General features: G+C 35.5%; 1 pseudogene; it reads left to right on the top strand.

Annotated features, from left to right (window-relative positions):
- The first annotated feature begins 1,184 nt into the window (after positions 1-1,184).
- Positions 1,185-15,476, top strand: part of LOC143647682 (cellular tumor antigen p53-like) — a 63,702-nt pseudogene continuing 49,410 nt past the window's right edge.

Raw genomic sequence — 15,476 nt, 5'->3', positions numbered from 1 at the left:
TCCATGTTTACTTCTAACATCTGAATTGCTGGTTGCATTTGTATGCCAGACTGTGTTATGTTTTCCTGAAAATTATAGTAACTCCAAACAGGAGAAAGCTTATATTTTCAAACACCATTTTTTACAAATACATTAATTGATTTCAGTACCTCAGTGTTAAAGATATAAATAGAGACTGTACATTTTAATTACAGGAAACCATTTTTTCATTTTACCTATACACAAAGAAGAGTTTATCATTTTTATATGGCTCCTTTCTTAAATAAAAAATAATACAGATTTTTTTCTTGACTCCTCTAAATTGTTGAACTCAGTTATTTTATTTCCTATTGCCCATAAGTTATAATCTCTTTAAACATTTTGGAAAAGGACAAGAAAGGTGTATGCCAGTCCATTTGTCTCCATGATGTAGGAAGATGATACTTTTTTCCATATATACACTGAACAAGCCAGGAATAATAATAATAAAGTGGGGACGGCTATTTGGCATTACTTACATTACTGCCAATACTCGTGAGAAGCTTTATTTTCAGTAAGCCATGGAAATAAAAGAGGTGGGAAGACAATATTGATATGGCAAATTGCCCTTTATTTAAAGATGATTTTTAATATGAATATGACTTTATAATCTGTCAAATAAAGAGGGAGCACAGAGATAAAAATAAAATGTCAGAACAAAAATGTTCTTTTCTTTCCTATGAATAAATTTACACGTCAGTCAAGTATCTGTCAGTGCAATTGCTGAATGAGTGGCATGTCGTAAGTAAGTAAAAGCATAAGGACAGTAACTAACAAGAATAACTAAAAGGAGAAATGGCAAAATGACAGCCTTGATGAGTGAAGATTCTTCTCTACCCACAGAGTGTATTCAGTTAGAATAATGCTTCCAAGCAACTAAGGAAATAATGACAAACTACCAATTATCATGGAGAGAAATGTAAACAGAAGTGCTAATGCTGATGTTTGGGTCCTTCTCATGAAGAAGTCAAGAGCGTGTGTTAGGATTATTTTTCCAACCATGGACTAGTGAATCATGAACACTTCATTAATATCCATTGATATTACTATTTTTGTGACAATACTTTTCTTGTGTTAGGATGAGAGAGTACCTTAATTGACCTTTGTTAAATAAAATTTAGGAAAACAGTTTCTGAGATGGCTAATATGATGCTCATGCGGAAACAATGGGCTTCCTGGAGGTGATCATTGATGAAGAGAGTTCTTTTGTGCAGGCATATTCGGAACCCTATGATCTTGAAGTTCTCCCAACTTCATGTAATAATACAATATGTCACCCTAATTTAAGATGTGGCACGCTTTTAATACAGTGCTTAAGTTAAAAATGGCTTTTTTTTGTCCTAAGTGAAGTTCAAGGTGACAGTCTTTGTCATTCACAGGTAATATTGGATTTGAAATTTTAAAGGCTAAACACTTGATGACAGCTTTACATATAATTTCATCAAATTGAAAAGAATTTCCTCATTGTGATGCAGAATATGTACTTGTTATACTATTATTCTAGTAAATTTTCATTTAAAATATTTCTATTGATAGTTAACTCTTAGTGCTTTCCATATGCCAACTTCTGTCTAGAATCTTGCAGGATTATTATTTTTTAATCCCATTTATAGCTAGTTAATACAATGTGAAGTTAATGTTATGTTTCTTTGTTGAAATTAAAGAAACTTCAAAATATTGAAGTTTTCTTTAACTTTTGATGCTTAACTCCTCATTTCCATTCAAACATTTTGGCTTTAACTTTCAATTGCCACAAAAATTACCTGATAGCTTGAGTGATATCTTGATCCATTTGCATCCTTAGCATCCAGCACTGCACTTTGTATACAGGGTAGATACTCCAAACACTTTTGGATGAATTAATGTTATTCATTTCTTTACTTTCTCTTCAAAGCTCCTGAAATAGATATTATGCTTTTGGCTAAAAATACTAACAAAAAGTGGCTTCATCGATAAGGCTATTTCTCATTTCACATTTTAAAAAAGTCTGCAATTCCAGGATTGGGTAATTAAGCAGTTTTAAAATGTTACCTAGCACCAAGATTTTCTGTTTTTCCTCAATCTTTTTTTCCTATCATCATCAGTGTGTGGATTTTGTGCTTGTTCCCTCATGGTCACAAAAATGAAGGTAACCTATATAAGGGTCAGAATCAAACACTATAACTTTTATCTCTTTTCCAGAAGACCCCTAGCGGATGTCCACTGATGACATTTTAGGCAGAATTATGCTACTATTCATTTCAATTTTTTTTTTTTTTTTGCAGGTGTAGGTGAGTAGGGGTGAAAGGTAGAACAACCATAATACCAAACTAATCCATATCCAACCTACATTCAACTAAATCTCCTAAGGCTTTTGTTCTGATTCATTTTGTTTGATTTTATACATGATCCGCTAAACTATGCTTTCTGAGCATAGCGTAAGTAAGACACTGGGATTGGATCAGAGACAGCCAGATCCTCCTCTCTGGGGGTTGTTAGCGATTGACAAGGGTATTTTCTGTTTGACCATTATTACTGTTTCAATTCCACATTCTTATTTCTAATTTATCCATTTTTGTTTAAAATAATCAAAATTTATTACCTGGGACTTGGGAAGTTTTCTTGAAGTTCATGGCTTATGGAAAGAAGAGTTTATTTTTGTTAGTAAAGAATAAGTAAAATGGCTAAAGAAGGATGCTTCAAATGTAACAAACAGGGTCTGCTACAGAACACAACTGAATAAGCATTGAAAAATGCACCCTAGTTCCAACATTTTGACAAACTGTAAAATAACTTTTTTCTGACTGTAACTCAACTGAGATAGCATTTTGATTTAAAAGAATTCTATAAGAAAGACACTTGTAATAATTATACATTTCATCTTTAAATAAATCATCTAATTTAGAACAAAATAGAGTCTACAACATAAGCTAAATACAATGAAATCAATTACAGTATTTCCTACACAGTAATAAATGGGTATATTGAATTTTCCTATTTAACTTCATATTTTACAAATGGTTTCTTGACAACTTGACATATACACTTATTTATACCATCTAACATGCACATGTACTATATATATATATACTATATGTACTATATATATATATATACATATGTACTAAAATAGAGCACACTGGCATATTATTCCACTTTGTTATTCTGGGTTGCTAAACTATTATTTTTGAAATAATGCTTATAATTTGAAAATATTTTTATAATAGCTGATAAGAATATTTTAAAAATTGTGTACAAACTCTCTTTTTTTATGAAATGCCAATTTGAAAATTAGACAAAAAGTATTGGAGTTGCCAGTCTTTCATGACAGGAATTTATCTGCCTTAAGTGTTTGACAATATATTAACACTAAGCATGGAAAGAGTTGCATATTTTGGTTTATTTCAACAGGGAGGAAGCAGGAGATGTAAAGAATGTTTTGAGTTGTGGTCATTAGACTTTCCCTAACACACATACACTTTCCCTCAGGACAGCGTAAAGGATGCCACAAGGAATGTGAGCTTTCCCAGATATTAAACTCCCAACTCTCTTTAGAACAGCTGTATAAAAATACAAATTCACAGTAACTTATCCATAATAATTGTTGGCAACAGATCAGACATCACAAATATTTGTAGCTAGCTTGTGACACCCAGCATGGAGCATTTGCTCCTCCCACACTCGAGATATATCTGATTTTTAATGGACAAACAATCACGCAAAGTAGAAAATCTTATCACCATATTTCAGATTAGGAAAGCCAAACCCTGAGAATAATTAACAGAATAAAATTCCAAACACAGTTGCGCCTGAGGCTGGAAGCTGTTCCTTTCCTTCGTCTTTCCCTTATTCACTTTTCCCCTTCCTTCCTTCCTTCCTTCCTCCTCCCTTGTAAGTCATCACATTAAACAGATGTCCAAAGCATATATACAAATTAGACTGGACAGTAAAAGAGTGACAAATATACAAAGGTTCATAGTTCATATACATAGTTCATACATAGTATGAATACTGTACATAGTTCATATTATGTATATATACAAACTATATTATGTATATATACATAGTACATATACTATGTATATATACATAGTTCATACTATGTATTTATACATAGTATATGTTGTATATATACTATGTATATATACAAAAATATACAAAGTTCATATACATAGTTCATACTATGATGAAGTTGATGTTAGCAATTGTTTCGTGTGCTACACATTTTATAAATTTGAAAGGAAATAAAATAATAATGTATAATGTACAAAGGCTTTCAATTTGCAGTTTCACTTCCCTTTGTGTTTGCCATTAAATAATTTGCCATCAGAAAGAAATGTTTACTTTTTAAGAGATAGAAAAATATGTTACTTTACCTAATTCCTTATTTTTTAATTTATTTTTATTATTTCAGATTTATTGAAAAGTGCAGTAAAGACGCAAACCATTTTATTATATTACAAATGCATAATTTGCACACATGGTGCTTCTTTACCTCTAAATATTTCAGTGTGTATTTCCTAAAACCTAGCACATTCTTTTATTAATCACAGCACAGGCATCAATTTCCGGAAATAAAACTCAGTACAGTACTGTGATCTAATATACAGACATTATCTAGATTTCATCAATTGGCCAAATAAGTCTTTAACAGTGAGAGAGACTGCACACTCATTTATTGCAGTCAGGTGTCATATCTCCTTAGTCTTTTAATCTGGAGGTTTCTTAGTTTTTAATTATGCTTCAGGACACTGACATTTTTAATGTGTAAAGGCCACATATTTTGTACAAATCTCATATTGAGTTTATCTAATGTTTCATTGTGATTAGATTCAGATATTTCAGTTTTGGCAGAAATAATAAGAACGATATGGTGCTCTTCTGACTGCATTTATCTCACGAGGAACATGGGGTTGATTTGTTCTACTCCTGATGATGTTACCACCTGTTAAGGTGGTGTTGGTCAGGTTTCTCCATTCTAAATTAAATGTAAATATTTTTGTGCATTGTTGGTTGTGTACTGCCTGCAGCGCTTAAAATGTACAATTCCTCTTTCACCACTCCATCTAATAACTTCTTTCATTGTACTCAAAACCTATGTGAATGTAAGATGCAATAAACATATATCTAGGGATAATAGTGAGATGAAGTATGAGAGAGAGGGAAGGAAAGAGAAAAGTGAAGTATGGGAAAGATGAAGGAAAGAAACAGCGTCAACCTCAGGCAGATCTGTGTTTGAAATTTTTTTCTGCTCTTTATTCTCAGAGTTTGGCTTTCCTAATCTGAGACATGGTGATAAGATTTTTCTACCTTGCATGATGGTTTGTTGATTAAATATATCAGATAAATCAGATATATCTTAGGTGTGGAAAGATTAAGCGCTTTGTGTTGAGTGTCACAAATTAGCTATCACAAATATCTGTGAGGTCTATTCACTTATCACCGATGGTTATGATAAGTGGCTGTAGTTTTGTATTTTTATGCCGCTAGGAGAAAGAGATGGCTGCTTTATCCAAGGAGTCTGACTATGAAATTTTTCATGAAATCATATTGCTTTGCTCCAAGTAATCAGGACTCATTTATGAGTAAGCCAAGGGAATAATGAAGTATTGTGGAGTTATCTCTAAAAATGTGGTTCAATATCCAACCTAAACATCATGCATCCATAAGCTATGCTTCCTTAGATGTATATATATATATTTTTTTTTTCAGAAAAAGTAAGTAGAAACTTTATTGAATATCCATGCATAGGAGGAGCATGTGAGCACTTTCAGAAGACAATAGAGACAAGAGGCCCTTAACGTTGGGGTGACCTGCTTTTATTGTTTTGCTTCACTTCCTTCTTTCCCAGTTCCTTGTTCAGGTCCTTCCTTCTACCCTTCCTTCTCTCCAGAGTGGTGCCTGGTGGCTTGAGAGTGCATTTGAGTGGGTCGGTTGGGTCGGTTGGTTTCATCCTTCTCCATAGATGACCATTCAGGTGGGGTTTGTTTGACTACAGATGGGTCAGCTGCTGCCTGGTGTTTCCCATAAGTAAGCAGCCTCTGGGAAGAGTGTCTTTAGCTGGATATGGGCCCTCCTTACGTTGATTAAGCGTCCTTGTTCAGTGGCTCCTTCAAGGTTCTTTTCCTCTCTGCTCTCTATTCTAGCCTGCCTCACATTTCCCATCAGAGAATTCTCACTCCTTAATCTTAAAGGGTGCTGAGAGATGAGGATTTGTTTTCTGTAGCTGCTTCTGGCTTATTAGTGGGGTGTAGGCTGTGCCTGATGGGGCATAGACCTTTCTATCTTATTTAAGTTGAGAGAGGAAGAGTCCAGAGGGATGGTTGAAACATTTGAAAATTCTTGCATTAACATTGGTTGGTGTGAAAGGCATTTTTAGTTCAGAAGAAATAAATTGTCTGAGAAGTTTAAAATGCAAGGGCTGGTTAATAGCAAGGGGAGGATAGAAGAGAGTGGGCCTAGGAGAGGTGTTAGACAAGAGATACTGGATAAGAGGGAAGGGAATAACTATCCTTCAAGTCTAAGAGTGAATTTCAGCTGAGAGATTCATTCTTGCTTAACTGGGGAATAAGAAGGCTAAGAGGTATAGGAATGAGGCTTAGAAGGGGCTTGAGTGATTGGGCTGCAGCTTTGGTACCATGCCAGACTGGTTATTCCTTTGAGAGATGTTAATATTGTTTTTTTGATGGCCAGTGCAATAAATTACGTTTTAGGTAAGAGCATGGCATTTAAGAAATTCAGTATCTTTTGGTGGTGTTTACTTGGGAGAAAATTTCACTCTTTCTACACAGCTGTATTAGTATGCAGGACTAGGAAGGCACAGCTTTTTCTCTTTTCCTAGTTCTAGAGTTCACTTCTAGAGTTCTAGAGTTCAGTTTTTTTGTTTGTTTGTTGTTTTTTTTTTTGCACTTAAGTCCCATGGGCTAAGGCTTTAGCTTATTAAATTAGGAGTCTTCATTGCTTAAGAGAATAAAAGGGTTTCCCCTAGTGGGGAGGTTTAACAGTTTCACTTTTTCTTTAGTCCTTCAAGGGACTTTGCAAACACTATACAGGTTAAATTAGATAGAGTGCTATTAAAGAATTTACAGCTTTTTAATGGATACTATATGGATTGATGCTGATTTTTACAGCTGGAGAACTTTAATTTTCAGTTTTAGGTGTCACACAGATACTTAAAGTTCTAGGGAACTACTAGGTTATATAAACAGCAAAGCATCTTAGAATTTAGAAATAACAGTTGAAGCTTAGGAGTAAATGCAATTGTGCTGAGTTTACACTTTAAGTGTTAGTTTTTATAAGCAATTGAACTGAATTTACTTTTAGAAATAAAAACATTTGACAGATGTTTTATATTGGGGTCAACAACTATAAACTACAGCAGAAGTTTTGTCAGGTTTTACCTTTACATGCTTACTAGGATTAGCTTAATTATTAGGTTAGAAGATAGTTTCTCCTCTTGCCTCGCTTCTCTTTTGAAGTCCTTTTGCTGAAGTGAAGTTCTGATTTATAGCTGACCACCTATACTTTTAGAGATGGCTTACAGTAAAATGGTGTACCTGACAAGCAAATTTCATTGTTCCCATGATTTTTACTTTTTAACATTATTTGGATCAGTGTTAGGGTAGAAACAATTTCTAAATATATAAATAGCATTTCACCCATGCAAATTTAGCTAACAGAAGTGTAGAAAATATTTTTTTAATCATTGAAATATTTCTTAAACACTTCTTTAGGTAATATGTTAAACTATTTTAGCACTTTACTTTTATAAGATGAGAGAATAAATCTTTTGTAACAGTCTTCCTTTAAGAGTGAAAAGACTTGTCTTCTGAAATAAAGTTTAATAAAGTTAACATAAACATCAATAAAGACATTGTTATTATGATATGATACAAAATTTTTATCTTTTAGACAAAGTACTCAGATGCCTAAGAAAAACATTTTTATAACTTTTCATTAAGAGCAATTTAATAGAGACTAGGACAGGCAAAAGCTATTTTTATAAACTCTCTTAGCTTCTTGTAGTCAGCAGTGACTATCAACAAAACTTACTTCAATTCTCCATAACTTTCCATAGCCATTCAGGATATGTAGCTAGTAATAATTACAAAATTCACTTTTTAAAACTTTTTGTGACATTCTATATCCATTCAGTTAGCAATGATTACAACAAACAAAATTTGTTTATATTAGGAATATGTTAGTTTATAAAGTTAACATATTGCAAGTCTGCAATTTGAGGCAGTTGGAAGCTAGTAAGGTCTGCTGCTAAGGTATTTTTAAAGATGTAGGGATTATTTTGAAACCCTTGAGGCAGCACTGTCTAAGTGAGTAGGGTGGGAATCTTATTCTTAAGTCCGTGCCATTCAATAGAAAATAGGTTTTGAGAACTAGGATGAAGAGGGATACAAAAATGCATTCTTAAGATTTAGGACTGAAAACTTGCATGCAGTCAAGGGCAATTTGTGGGCTCACCTGGGATGATTTCATCCCATACAGGCATTTATTGACTTAAGAATGTTCTTTGGGATGCTACAAAATCCTGAATCTAGTAGCGGCCTTAGGGTAAGCAATGGGTAAATGCTGGCTGGGTATGGTAGTCTTAAAGCGGCCCCCATGGAGTGAAAAAGATCTTTCTAGAAAGGGTAGCACATTTAGATACTACAAGGATGTGATACTGTTCTGCCAATTTGACAAAAGAGCATCTAAGTATAATCCCTAGGTTTAGGCTTTTTATTTATCCATACCATGGCACAAATTTGTGAGGAAAATAGGCCTGACTGACAGGTCAAAACAAAATAAGTGACTCTAGTATTACTTTAAAAAGTTAATTGTCTTGACTGCCATGTCGAAGGTCACCCAGGTCTTGTGGAAATCAATGTTCTTGAGCAATGTCCAGTGAGCCACCAGACACCCCAAGCCTCTTCAGTCTTGATCAAGAGTGATCACGAAGGCCTTCTAGGAGAGCCTTGACTCTGCCTGGGACTCGATGCACTCCTGGGCCCAGTGTCCAGCTTTCCCACATGTAAAGCGAGGTCTGGGAGGGTATTGCCATCTCTGAGGACACTTGAACTTCCAGTGCCCCATTTTTCCACACTTATAACAGATTCTGAGTGGCCCTGAGATAGCTGTTTGCCATTCATGGCAAATGCTATGAACCAAGAATTTTTCCTCTTTCTCCTTACCTTTTTCTCCTCTGCAGCTCTGCTTTGGTTATTAAAAACAGAAAAAACAGTAAAGCAATGTTTTTGAGATCATAATTAGGGGGTTGTGGGCCAGAGGCCAGAGGCCAGTTTCTGAAGTTTCTTCCTTATAACAGGAGCAGACTGACCAAAAAAATAGGTTTTAAGCATCATTTACCCTTCTGGGGAGTCAGGGTTTACTTGGGTATACATTTTCTTATAACCTCCGCCAGCCTTCCCTGAAACAGAGCAGGGTTTTCCTTATCCCCCTGAGTTATGTTCTGTAACATGTTATAATTATCAGCTTGATGGTATACTTTTTCATTTTCTCTCTTAGAAAAGTTATCATATGCTCTCTGGCTTTCAAGTCTGCCTGGCAGTGCCAGTTTGGATCAGCATTTAGAACTGTTATTGCCCTTGCAGCATAGTGTGTGGGCTGCTGGAATGCAAGCTGGACTATATGGCTCTACACTGCAGTCCAAATTTGACACTTTTCCTCAAGAGGGCAACAGAGAAAACAATGACTTGAGCATCCCCTCCCCCATGTAAATTCACAGGTTAACACCAGGTTTTAAAAATTTTCCATAAATTTTGAGAGGTCCTCCTGGGCATAAAATAATTTAAAAGAGCCCTTCATGACATCAAGTCATAAAAAGCTGAACCTAAGGAATTTCTTGCCACTTTCCCCCCTTCTTCCAAATGAGACTTAACTTTAAGATAGGGTAGTAACTGACTGTTCCATTTGTAAGCCATCCTCCAGTGATATTGTGGTTAGACAGTATTGCAATAGAATATAAAGTTTTTCATTTTTAGCTATTTCCGATTTCATAATAGTAAGTCCAATGTACTATCAACTGGGATACTGGAAGCATCATCCATTTCTAAGGAAGAAAGAGAAGAGAAAAAAAAGGCAGATTTCAGTACCAGTGTCTGGCATCCTGGATCATCTGCGTGCTGTTCTGACAAGTGCTGACCCCTTGCTGCCATCATATCAAGCTCTGTATCCCCAGGAGTCCCCAGGGTCCATAAAGACTCAGAAGATGGATTGTCTGGTTCCATCCCAATGCTGCTGAATGACTCACCTGTTATCCTAGAAGTGTTTGCAGTTTTAATTTAATGCCTGACAGTATAGGAGAAAGGAAAGGATTTGCCACAAACAAAGAAACTTTAAGGAGAGAATCTTTTTGGGTATTGCCAGGATTGGGATAGAAGAAAGGAACATGTGGCAAAGCAATTAGGCTTCCCCTAAAGGACAATGTCCTGGGAAAAGCCATTACACAACAAAATCTGACTTAGTATACTTCTTAAGCAATCCTTGGGGTCTGGGTATGTACATATTATAGGACAGGGCCAGGAATGAGGCTTTCCTTGGCCTTTGTAGCACAGGTTTTGGAAAGAGAAAGGAAACTTAACACGAGTAGTTTCCCCAAGAGAAAGGCCCACCAAGGTTTCAACCACACTGGAGAGCAATAGGAAGGAGAAACTGCTGGCCAGGCCATTCCCAGTCAGGTGAGGACTGGAGAGCTGACACCACTAGTGAGCAGAGAGTAAGAGTGATTGTGTGCTCATTTTAAGACAAACAGGTGTGAGGGTCTTATTCTCTCTTACAGTTTAGCTCACTTCAATCAAGATAGCTGGGACTTTCACTTATCCTACCAACCTCACTTCTAGCTTTCGGGGGGAGACATTCCCACTGGAATGCACCTGATTCCCACAGGCCTAAATCAGAGGCGGCTCCTTAAAATGTTAAAGACCACACCTTGTTTGGTACAAGAATCCTTAGCCAAGAATTCTATATTATAAAGGATGGAAGGTTTTAGGAGGCATTGAAAGCTAGGTATAGAAGAAAGAGGGAGAGTCTCATAGAGGCAGAGGAGGGGTCCTCTGTCAAACAGGTGAAAGAGAAACAGATTCAGCAGGAATGGGCTGGCTTCTCAGAGGAGAGGAAAAAAGAAAGTGTGGGGAAATCTTAGAAAGCTGAGGAAAGAGAGAGAGAGGGCTAGAGAGAGGAAGAGAGAAACAGTGACTTTATTTGGCCCCCACTGGTCTCCTTTTTTGACAAAGGGAGAAGTCCCCAGTCAGATCCCAAAAGGCAATATCACCCACCAGCCTGAGCCTCCTTGGATCTGCATGGCATGGAGATAGGGCACCTGGGGGAGCACATCAGAATGCCTAGACTAAACCAAATGAGGAGAAAAGTGAAAACCTGTGGCCAAGCTTTCTGGTACTCACCAGTCCAGACCGTCAGAGAAGAGAAGTGCCTCCTGGCTGGCTCGCCAAAGTCTGTTGTCAGATTTTGGTTCCCAGGTTCTTGGCCATGCTGTGAGAAAGACTTCAAGGGCAAGCACAGATGGAGAAAGTAGGTAGAAAATTTATTGAGTATATATGCAGAGAAGGAGCATACGGGCACTCTTGCAAAAGGTTAGAGGCAAGAAGTTATATGTATTTTTAAAGTTGCATTTTGTAACTGGAAAAACTAACTTTAAAATCATTGCAAGATAAAATATTTATTGTAAATGGCTGAAAAGAAATAATAAAACTCTTTCATGCATGATTTAAGAATATGCCATCCGCTCTTACTACACCAAGTAATTCATGTGAAAAATTAAATTTTAAGCTTAACATATTTTATCTTCCTAACACATACAGTATCTCCATGTAGTTATATATATATATATATATATATATATATATATATATATATATATACACACACTGACTAAATCATACTCCAGTGAAAGTAAAATATACTTACCAAAGGCATAGACTTCTTTATGAATTTTGTAGGAGGAGACCAAGAGGCTTAACTAATTCTTGCCTTACAGGAAGTGTTTCAAGCATATGCATTTTTCTTAGTAGCCTTTGATCACCTATAAAATTTATATTCATGGCAGTCCAACATAGAGAAGAGTGAATAAAATGAAAACATAAAGGACAATAGCCCAGGGGAAGTATAAAGATACAATTGTATTTTAAAATCATTTTTCTACATGACAACAGTAATAATGTCCTAGTTTCAATTTCTTTTCACATTTCAGGGCCTCAAAGAACTTTGTAAAGTCAAAGAAGCCTGCTGGCCCTGTAAGTTAGTCAAGTATTATTGCCTATTTTATAGGAAGGCAAATCAACGTATGGTAAATATTCCAAAGCAAAATAACCTTTACCAGTGACAAGTATTTCAGCTATAAGTTATGTTCAAATGGCAAATGACTAGAGAAATAATACAGTCAGATTTTGGTGGAAGGAGAAATGAAGTCTCTTAGGTTGGAAGAAGGAGTGATTGATATATTTTCTTATTAGATACAATAAGAACAGAGAGGAAAATACTGGGGACACACAATAGATATTTTTTGCTAGACTATTTAAATCCATTTAGAGTGAACTTGTGACAGAGTCTATGCCACGGTGAAAAGAGGAGGGCATAGAGATACCATGATGCAGCTTAGATGGTGAAGAAAGGGAACAGATGGATACTACTTTGTGCCATATATAAAAAAATAATTTACTTAAAATTTACAAAAGAAAATACAAAAGTGATGCAAAAGTTAACAATACATTGCATGCCAGAATGAGAGTTAAGTGTCCAGAGGAAATGTAATGTTACAAGTCAGAATTTAGTTAGAATTGAATTGGTGAACTTGGGACTGAAAAACAGAAGACAGCTCAAAAAAAATAATAAAAGAAAAGAAAAGAAATGACCTTGCTAACCAAATTTATTAAATTCAAATAATTCTGCATATCAAATATAAAGTTTACTTGTACAGAAATTTCCTCAAGCCATAGTAAATGTTCTCCATAAATACAAAAGTAAATTTAAAAAATGACTGCAGTAAAAAAAAAAAGACAGAATCTAAAGTGTATGGAAAATAACAGAGATTTATGATATAAATGAACTTTGCTATATAACATATTTTAAAAGCATAAATGATGTTATATATTAAATTAAAATGTAAATGTTTTGCCAGGTACAGATGAGAAATATATTAGCAATGTAACATCCAACTGTGAACACTCAGATTTCAAAAACATAGCTGCTAATGAGATCAGAGATGGAATTTAGGCTTGGAAGATGTGAATTCTAAGAAATCACTATATTGAGTCTCTTATTTACAATGTAAGTTTTCCCTAACAAATTCTCCTCAATAGCATTTATGTAAAAATAGTTTTTAAAGATCTATATTGATCACCCAACCCACACATATGTACTGATTCCTATTTATTCAGAAGGCTGCTCTCTTCCCCAAATACGGTACTTCAACATTTTAACTTTTATTTCTTAGCATTTCATACTGTTTTATAGATGATGCTTCTTTTAAAAATTAGACAAAATTTAATTTTTATTGTTTTCCTCATAATTTTGATCTTTTATTATAAGCAGAAAATATTATAATCTCGATAAATTTATCTTAAGAAGCCAAAAGGTAAAGAGTGTCGATAAGATGAGATCATTTCAGGTTAATTGCATTATTGATTCTAATCTCAGTTACATCCCAAGAATTCAAAGCTTCCATTAAAGCTGTTACAATTCTCACTGCTGAAGTCTCCACTTCCATGGCCACTGTCTCTCATCTTAGAGTAGGCAACACCTTTTTTACATGTCATTTCTGTGACCACATTTTATAAAGTACTGATTGTGTAACCCCTTCCTCTTTCCTATTGGCAGCTGTCACCCAAGCCTCATCAAGAATTGTCCTTCAACCATTCCTGCTTGACACAGGATAGGGAACATAGTAGCTGTGCAAGGGGACAGTCTGAATATAGCCTGCTACTTTTCTCTGTGACCCCAAACTAAACCCTGTGTCAGGCAGGACCAGTGTGTTGGCTCAGTGCCTAGGTCAGATGATAAGTGTGAGCTGATTCCCTCTTTAGGGTACCTTGTCATAAAACATAACCCTTAGCAGATAGCCTGGACTATCCTTACCTTTTTGTTCTGAGCATGTATACACATTCACAGAGACTGCTTGGCTTTGTGTGGGCATTTTATTGCACTCTGCCAACCCCACTGTGGTATATGTTTATGGTTAGAAGAGAATAGGGTTCTTTACTTGCAGGAGAGAGGTGTGTGCATCCTATCTCCCTGCACTGGCTGCCAATGGAGACCTGTTGGCCCCAGGGAACCAACACCCTCTACAGAAGCTGACTTTGCTCTGTCTTTTCTGTATGTTGAAAGCCTTGTTCCATCCAGTACCTGTGTGAGTTGTGCTTTTGTTCTCAACCTTGGCATCTGCAAAAGGTTGATGTCTTGGACTCCTTTCCTGGGAGTGTTAATAGGTATCTCTTTTTCGCCCAGCAGCCATCTAATAATTGCTTCTTGAATGAGCTAATAAAGAGTGTCTGTACACTTAGGCCAGGAGCCAGGTGATCAGTAATGTCTTATCTATACCCCATTCTAGCTCTAGCATGGCTTTTGGATTGGAACAAATTATTTCGGGGGATTATTTAACCCCCGAAATAATCTTTTGAGTAGTTAAAATACATAAAATACATTGCACTTTATGGATTTGAATATAGAGAGTCTAAGAGAGTATGTGAGGACTTCCCCATTACCATTCTCACACAATGAGAAGGAATCAAATTCAGAAATGATTGCAAAACCTGTGCTTTTTTTCTTCAACAAACATTTCAACCTCGTTATTTTGACTCATTACTTTTTCTGTCTTATGTTGTTAATCTTGATTCATCTCGTTGAGTTACATTAATATCCATTTATTATAATTTCTAAGTTATAGCAATTGATTATATATTTATCATTTCCCTCTCAATTAATTTTTTCTTACTATGCTTAAACACATTTTTTTTTTATACTTTCACTATCTGGCAGGCATACTACTATGAATTTCATTACAATGCATTTTGCTAGATGGAAAATATTTAAAATACTGATGAGGGATTCATTAGAACTGAATTGCATTTAATTCTCCACTTTTATTATTATTATTAATTTATTTATTTATTTAACATGGGCAGGCACCGGGAATCAAACCCGGCTCCTCTGGCATGGCAGGCGAGCATTCTTACCTGCTGAGCCACCGTGGCCCACTCTCTACTTTTATTATTTGAGCGATTGTTGTCAATTATTGTTTGGTTGGTTGATTCTGTTCTGCTTACTGGTATTTTTGCTTTTTGCACTTGCTCCTTCTTTCATGATTGATTAACTTCCTCCATGTTTCACCACTGTCTGCCATCCAAGAAAAGCAAGCTTTTAGGTTAATCAATCTGTTTTTGAAGATTGCAATCACTGGTAGCAGGGGAAACTTACCTATTTTGGGATTCTTTTGCATACCATTTTTTAGTCAA

Source organism: Tamandua tetradactyla, chromosome 10, assembly GCF_023851605.1.
Source record: "Tamandua tetradactyla isolate mTamTet1 chromosome 10, mTamTet1.pri, whole genome shotgun sequence".
Taxonomy (NCBI): domain Eukaryota; kingdom Metazoa; phylum Chordata; class Mammalia; order Pilosa; family Myrmecophagidae; genus Tamandua; species Tamandua tetradactyla.
Note: the sequence above shows the minus strand (reverse complement) of the source record. Positions and strands in the feature narration are given on the sequence as shown.